Source organism: Danio rerio, chromosome 5 (assembly GCF_049306965.1).
Source record: "Danio rerio strain Tuebingen ecotype United States chromosome 5, GRCz12tu, whole genome shotgun sequence".
NCBI classification, from domain to species: Eukaryota; Metazoa; Chordata; class Actinopteri; order Cypriniformes; family Danionidae; genus Danio; species Danio rerio.
The window spans coordinates 74336960-74345000 of record NC_133180.1 but is presented as its reverse complement, the minus strand read 5'-3'; the positions used below and the strand labels follow the sequence as shown (position 1 = coordinate 74345000).

At 36.8% G+C, this 8041-nt stretch overlaps 1 long non-coding RNA gene across 1 annotated transcript in view; it reads right to left on the bottom strand.

Annotated features, from left to right (window-relative positions):
• LOC141385686 (uncharacterized) overlaps positions 1-6898 on the bottom strand; it is a 21117-nt gene extending 14219 nt beyond the window's left edge. The window contains exons 1-2 of the long non-coding RNA XR_012406547.1: positions 6764-6898; positions 6472-6618 (exon numbers count right to left, since the gene is read on the bottom strand). This is a non-coding gene — a long non-coding RNA (uncharacterized lncRNA). The remainder of the gene's footprint in view (positions 1-6471; positions 6619-6763) is intronic.
• Positions 6899-8041: the final 1143 nt, after the last annotated feature.

Here is an 8041-nt window from a genome sequence, read left to right as displayed (position 1 = left end):
AGCAGGGTGTTTTCACACCTCTACTTTGGAAAAAGTCAGAAAAGTGGGCGTGTCCAGCTCTGTTTAGGGGGGAGTGTCGGAGGAACTAAAGTGGGATGGTGTGGGAGTGTCTATTTGGGCACGTGCGAGTTTCAGAGTCAAAACACACACACACACACACACACACAGGGAAGAAAGTGATGGTGTTTACATGGACATCTGTAGTTGAATTATTTGCCAAATTACTAAATGGTGGACTTTAACTGCAGTTTGGCTCTTTCATTTAGGGAATTCATTCATGTCCCTCGCGACAAACGAGATATTTGATTCGAGGAACTGCTTTAAGCGTGTATTTTTCATGCAATGTTTGATACCGCATGGCGAATGAGAGAAAAAAAAAACCCTCCGCATGTCCCGGAAACTTAGATGCACACGGCAGGTAGCATCAGAAAGCCGCGTGTGTTATTCCGGTCACAAAATGCGGTGAAAACCCTACACGAGGTTAAAGTTTGGTTGTAGTGCTAACAAGTTTACACTCTGTGTAATAGTTTGTTCGATATTAAAAAACTGAATAAACAAAGAGCACTGGTCGCCCACTTTCCAAATCTGTAGAGGCAGGACAATCACCAGCAACTAGAGCCGCGTCTTTATTATAAGGAGACTACAAGCGAATTTGGATCTCAGCGTTTGCAGATGAGAACAGCTCTCAGGTAAACAATGTTCCTCATTAGACACGTAAGTTATTGTTGTCGAGCGTCGCGTACACTGTTAATCCACACGTGACTCCAGCTGAGCTCTCACAGAGAGAAAATGAAAACAAAACTTAACGGCAGCAAACTATAAAAGCAACACTTCACGCTTGTTTTGCAAACACAACGTGGCGTCTCTGTCGTGAAAACACTGTGACACTAATGACTATTAATGAAGTTGCACAATAGAGCGCGCTGATTGGTTTGAACCAAGCCTTACTCATGCATTAATGCATCACACTGTAAGACGTAATAAGACTCACTCTGGCACAGACGCCCAGTCTGCACGCTGGAATACACGCTATTATGTCATGACCGTGACGCAGCTTCAAAAATTCGTTTCAAACCAGAAGTACGAATTTGCTTGAAATAACGCAAAAACAACCAATTTACACTTTTTAGTGAAATATAGGTGTCTTAATAGTGTTTATAGCAGTGTGGGACACATACGACTGTCAACAGCTCAAAAAATGTGTTTTGGTGTTTTTAATGTTAAGGGGCACAATTGATGCTTAATTGAATTGAAATAAATAATATATTGTATGTAATACTATCAATAAATCTACTGTTTAAATTAATAACAAGCATTTAAAACACATTGGATTCATTGATGTTATTATATAAATCTTGTTCTTGTTTGTTTCATTTATGTTTTTTTCATTTAAGTTAACTAACAAATATCAATCGCATAAAGGTCATTAGTTCAAATATGTTAAAACAACCCAGGCTCAATCTGAGAACTTTGTCCCGCAGACGTTTCTGGAGGCCGTGAAATACGGGAGGTGCGTATTTGTGCAGTTTTTGTTTTCGCGAATGCGCGAGAGGCCGCTGTGTGCGCTTTTTCGCATCTCGAACGTCTCTCACGAGCGCCGTTCTCGCGTAAACCCACAAGAGGCCGCTTTCGAATGATCGTCCGTCCGATTGGCTGAATGATTGACTGGGCGACTGGCCAAACGGCCGACCCACACTCTAAACCCAAGCAGTTTTACCGATTGACCCGTATGCCCGCTTATTTCACTAAACCCAACTAACAATTTACAAACAAAAGCCGTCCAGAAAAAGAAAAGCCCTTGTCTGATTTTTACCACGTTTTCGTATTTTACTACATTCTCACCCTGTTATTCACATCTTCTCTTTATTTTTTGGATTCTGTTTTTGTCTTACCTGATCTCTGGAACCGCTCTTCCCCGGACTTGAACCCAATCATCCTTGTCGTCATGGTCTGCTCCTCTCTGCGTCTCAAGTTCGCCGACGTATATGATGAGCTAACTGGACAAACTGGTTGCAGTGGAAAAAGCCGTTCACACGGAGGTAAGCGGTCAGCCGGCAAGCGCAAAAGGGGACATCGTCTAACCAATGCAGCCATACGTACCTCCGGCGACATATTTCGTAGTCTCCAGAAACGTCCGCAAGACTACGTTTTCAGAATGAGCCTTAGTTGCGTTAATAGTACGTAATTCAAATGGATGGAAATTGTATATGCAATCAGATAACCTCAATCTTATTTGTTAGGTCTACATATTTGAGCGTGTTTAAACTAAAGTGTTACCAAAAACGTTGTTATGCCACTTGAAATTAGCTTCATAACCATTAAAGTGTTTATAAATATAAGCATGTTTTCTATACTACTACTATTATTACTGCTTCTTAACATGCCACTTTTACTTTTCCCCTTGTGCTCAAACACTAAAGCTCTGTTTGTCTTGAGGAAATAATAGTAACAGCACACCAATCATGTGCTTTCTGTTCAGATCAGTATCAGACGATGGAGTCGCAAACAATAAATATTGTCATTATGTAATTAGAGCGATATATTAGTGCTTCCCAAAAGCTGCCAGCGTGTGTGTGTGTGTGTGCTGTCGTTCGTCTTTAAGAGTGATGATGTTAGAGCACAAATCTCAAAGTCGGAGGTAGAAATCCCCTGAAAAATTAGGTTGACCCACCCTTGTAAAATGTACACATGGAACATGTTATTACACATGAACAACTGGCAGAGTATTGTATAAGAAAGGCACACACACACACTCACACACACATACAGTGTTTGGCAGTAGCCCAGTCTCCTATTGTTTGTGATTTCCTGGTTTGGTACAGTTGAGCTTGATTGGCTACAGATGTGAGCAGACCTGCAGTCTACATTATAATCACACACATACACTTGTACAGCTATCCTTATGGGGACTTCCTATAAACGTTATGATTTTTATGTTGTACAGACTGTATATTCGATCCCTTTTTCCCAACCCTAACTCTCATAGGAAACAATCAACATTTTTATATTCTCAAAATACTTCATTCTGTCTGATTTATGAGCTGTTTTCCTCTAAGAGACAAAAAAAAAGTCTCCACTAGGTCAACATTTACTGGTATTTCTATATTTATGGGGACATTTAGTGCCCAGAATGTAAGGAATAGAAGTTACAGACACAGACACACACACACACACACACACACACACACACACACACACACACACACACATGTGCAAACACACACAGACAAACACAAATTCTTACTGGAAAAAAATTCTTACATATATATATATATATATATATATATATATATATATATATATATATATATATATATATATATATATATATATATATATATATAATTACCAGCAATCTAAAACGCTATAGATCCCTGGAAAACATTCACGAGCATTAATAAACTACAAATCTGCCATTTCATGGACTACGACTCCATAAATGCACTCCGCTCACACACACATGTTCCAGACTGATTAGACTCTCACAGCTGAGGCTGCTCACAGACTGATTACTTGGACTATAAGAACACCTTTCAAACACACAGGTTGCAACCAAAACCGCTTACTACTCAGTAGGTACTGCATTTGAATTTAAATGTACTACTCGGCTGTTAGAAAGGTACGTTCTATACAGTATGAATGTGAAATCATGGTCATGTGACCTATCTGCGTCAGTTGCATCACTTCACTCCCATTCATAAATTGTCTCGCGGAGCATCATTGGCTAGCGCAGCATGCATGGGATGCGCTCTTCAAAGTCTCGACGGAAGTTGTAAGTCATCCGGGTACTTCTCGCATACTGATTTTTGAATTCTATTCATTCGGACATACAACTCGGCTTGCATACTGATTTTAGCGTACTGTATTGTATGGAAGTATGCGGTTTCAGACGCAGCTACAGTTATTGTCTTGCTTTGCCTGTTATTTTGACTACGACTCTGGATTGCCCTTATACATCTGTTTGCTCCTGTGTTGATCATTGCTTGCCTAACCATGCTCACCAATAAACCTGCATTTGGATCCGCACCTCCGTTGTCAGTGTCACTTTCCATGGTTTATATATATATATATATATATATATATATATATATATATATATATATATATATATATATATATATATATATATATATATATATATTATTATTATTATTATTATTATTATTATTATTATTATATTTTATTGTCCCCCCAGAAATACAACTTACACACGCACACATATGGACACATGCACGCACGCACACAAACACTAACCTCTTACTGGAAAACAAACTCTTACATATTTTTGGTGCCCACATTGTGAAGAATACAAGTTACACACACACACAAACACTAACCTTACTGAGAAACAAATTCTTACATATTTTTGGTCCCCACATTGTGAGGAATACAAGTTACACACACACATATGGACACATGCACTCATGCACACACAAACACTAACCTCTTACTGGAAAACAAATTCTTACATATTTTTGGTCCCCACATTGTAAGGAATACAAGTTAAACATACACTAATCTTTACTGGAAACAAACTCTTTAATATATGTTTTTGGTCCCCACAATGTAAGGAATACAAGTTACACACACACACACACACACACAAACAAACACACACTAATCCTTACTGGGAAACAAATAATTGTAAATTACATTTAAGGTCCAATTTAAAACTTATTTTTTGGTCCCCGCAATGTAAGGAACACACGCTACACACACACACACACACACACTAATTCTTGCAGGGAAACATTCTTACATATATTTTTTTACACACACAAATGCTCAGTTTCTCATTACTGAAATCTCCCACATTTCTCTCCTCAGCAAAATCCCAAATAATCCTCTCAGTTTCCTCCTCTCCGTGTCTCTGCTGTGCTTTTCTAATACTGCAGCACAGGCAGTTTCTCTCTCTCCCTATTTTTCTGTCTCTATAACCAAAATCCCTTCTGTTGTTGTAGACACCAAATCTGTTAAAGGCCTTGTGAAAGCAAAAGTGGGCTTTTAAGACTTGTAGTCTATTAGCTTTGAGAATCAGGATATGCAGTGATTTGTGAAGAAACACGTTTAACATACACGACTTATTCCAGAATTAAAATATTCAAAATATAAACATAACAATAAACATAACAATATACAATATACACATGTATACATATTGACTTTATTTCAATTTAAGACAATGCACTTTTATTACAATATATATATATATTTATTTCTTGGTGTTATAATTTTTTTTCTTTGAAGTTTATACATTTTAGAATGAAATTTGCCTGTTTCAGATCACGACAAATAACCATCTTATGTCAATGAAATTAAACTACGTTTTGTTTTGAAGTTTATTTTCTTATAATGGATTATATTGATTGTCCAACACAATCTCACGGCAATTCGTAACTTTTTGATTTAGTAGCTAATTCGTATGAATTTGTATGATCTAATTCATACAATTTGGTACGATTTGCTCATCCGCCAATGAAGGTTGGGTTTAGGGGTGGGGTTAGGTGCCACGCCTCCTTTTTGCAATCGTACAATTTCGTACGACTGAACTCTTGTACGAATTCATACGAATTAGCCACTAAACTGACAACGTAAAATACTAACGTTTTCTCGTGAGAATTATTAGCATCCCCAAGTCCACCTCGGGAACTCCTACTGTAAACCCATGATTACACAAAAAGATTTAGCAGATGCGTTTTTGCTCTTAAATTAAATAAGTAAATAAAATAATCAATCAACAATAAAATAAAATAAACAAACAAACAAAATTAACAAACATCAGATAATAATTCAACAATAAAATAAAATCGATCAAATCAACACACAAACAAAATCAACAAATAATAAATAGATCAATAAAAAAATAATAAAAATAAATCAACAATAAAATAAAATCAATCAACTCAACAAACAAACAAAAATCTACAAAATAAATACATTTAACAAACAAATAAATAATAATTCAACAATAAAATTAATCTAATCAACAAACGAACAAAATCAACAAATAATAAATAATTTAACAAATAAATAAATTCTTCAACAAACTAACAAATAAATAATAAATCAACAATAAATCAAAATCCATTAAATCAACAAACAAAATTAACAAACAAAAATAATAAATCAACAGTAAAATAAAATTAACCAAATCAACAAACAAATAATAAATAATTCTACAAACAAATAAATAAAAAATAAATCAACAAACAAAATTAACAAACAAATAAATAAAAAGTAAATCAACAAACAAACAAAATCAACAAACAAACAAATAAATAATAAACAGTAAAATAAAATCAACAAACTTAATCAACAAACAAAAAATAATAAATAATTCAACAAACAAACAAATAAATACATAATAAATCAACAAACAAACAAAATCAACAAATAAATAAATAATGAATCAACAAATTAACAAACAAATAAATGAAATAAACCAAAAAAATAAAATAAAATAGGCCAAACCTCCTTTACTGAAGAGTGCTTTTTTTGTCTCCAAATTGCAAACTCCACATGAACAATCTCTCAGAAACTACATAAGAACCTCTGACTTGCTGACACTGACTGCATTTCCATTTCTTCAAAGTCTTTGGTTAGTCCCAATCCAGCTTCCTGTTTGAACAGACAACATCCTGATTTAACACAAGAACGCAAACTACTCTCCTCTAGTCATTTCACAGGCTCTATCTTTACAAACTCCTACAATAACGAGACTAGTCAATAAAAAAGTGCAAAGACAAACTTAAAAACGTCTTACTTCTTCTTCGTTTTATGTGTTTGTGATCACAAAATTGTCAAATTCTCATCCGGAGTCTCTTTGTTCTCCTCTTATCAAGTGAAGTCCGAGGCTTGCGGACCACCCGCTGCGAGCGACGTCCATTAAAATCTGCCTGTAATGAGAATGAGATGTGCTGTTATCTTGATCTGCTGTAAACACTGAGCTGAGATCAGCCAGGAATGCATCCCATCTAGAGTTTGTGTAAAACAAATCAGTGATTTAAAACGAGTGTGTGTGGATTTAATGAGACTTAATGGGAAAGTGCATAATCTAATGACATTTAGATGGTGTGAGAAAGAGAGGTTTTGCATGTGAAGATGACTTTACGAGTGCTGTTTCTTCCCTGTGACTCTAAGGGCGCACTCACACTATGCTATCCGAACTGTGCCCAGGCCAGTTTCCCGGATCGTTTGAGAAGTGTGAGTGCTCTGACTCGGGTTCAGGCGTGGTTCAGTTGGTCGGCCCTGGCCCGGTTTGAAGAGGTGTGCCAGAGCACGGTTCACTTGGGCTTTGGCGTGGTATGCTTGTAGTGTGAGTGCAAAGTGCGTCTGAGCATGAAACTGAAGACGAGACGTGACTTTTAGGTGACTGTTTGATATGGAGTTATTAATCATTCCTACTGTTCAATGAATGCAAACTGTCATAGTTTATTAGGGTGCTTTCACATCTGTAGTTCGCTTCATTTGGTCCGGACATAGAGCAATAAATTATACATTGTTGCATTTTCTGCCGTCTTTGGGTCGTTTTCACACCACACTGCTGGCTTTGGTCCGAACCAGTTGAAACGAACCAAAATGCAGTCATCTGACAAAATCCACATCTCTCATTGGCCAGATGTTGTTGAACATATTTCCTAAACTGCTTATTGATTGGTCAGAATTCACGTGCGGGAAAATGCCAATGAACTCCTGCAGGTAAACAAAACCTTTTACTCTGGAGGGACGACTGCCCTGCCTGATTGTATTCCTGCTTCAGACAAACTATACATTACGAAAATGAAGCGCGGCCGCAGCTGGAAAACATTGTTTAATGCATCGCTCTTCACTTCAGGAGGAGACGTGAATTAATTTAGCTAAACTGCAACATGGTCATCTTGCGGAAATATTACCAACGATCCATCAGGTAATGTTTTCCCCCCTCTCTCTCTCTGTTGGTAAAGCGCTGTCAACAAATATTTTTCCTCCATATCCCATTATGCACAGCGCATCGGCCTACGGCAGCTGAATTAGTCCAAAACATGCAGTACTTTTTGCGGTT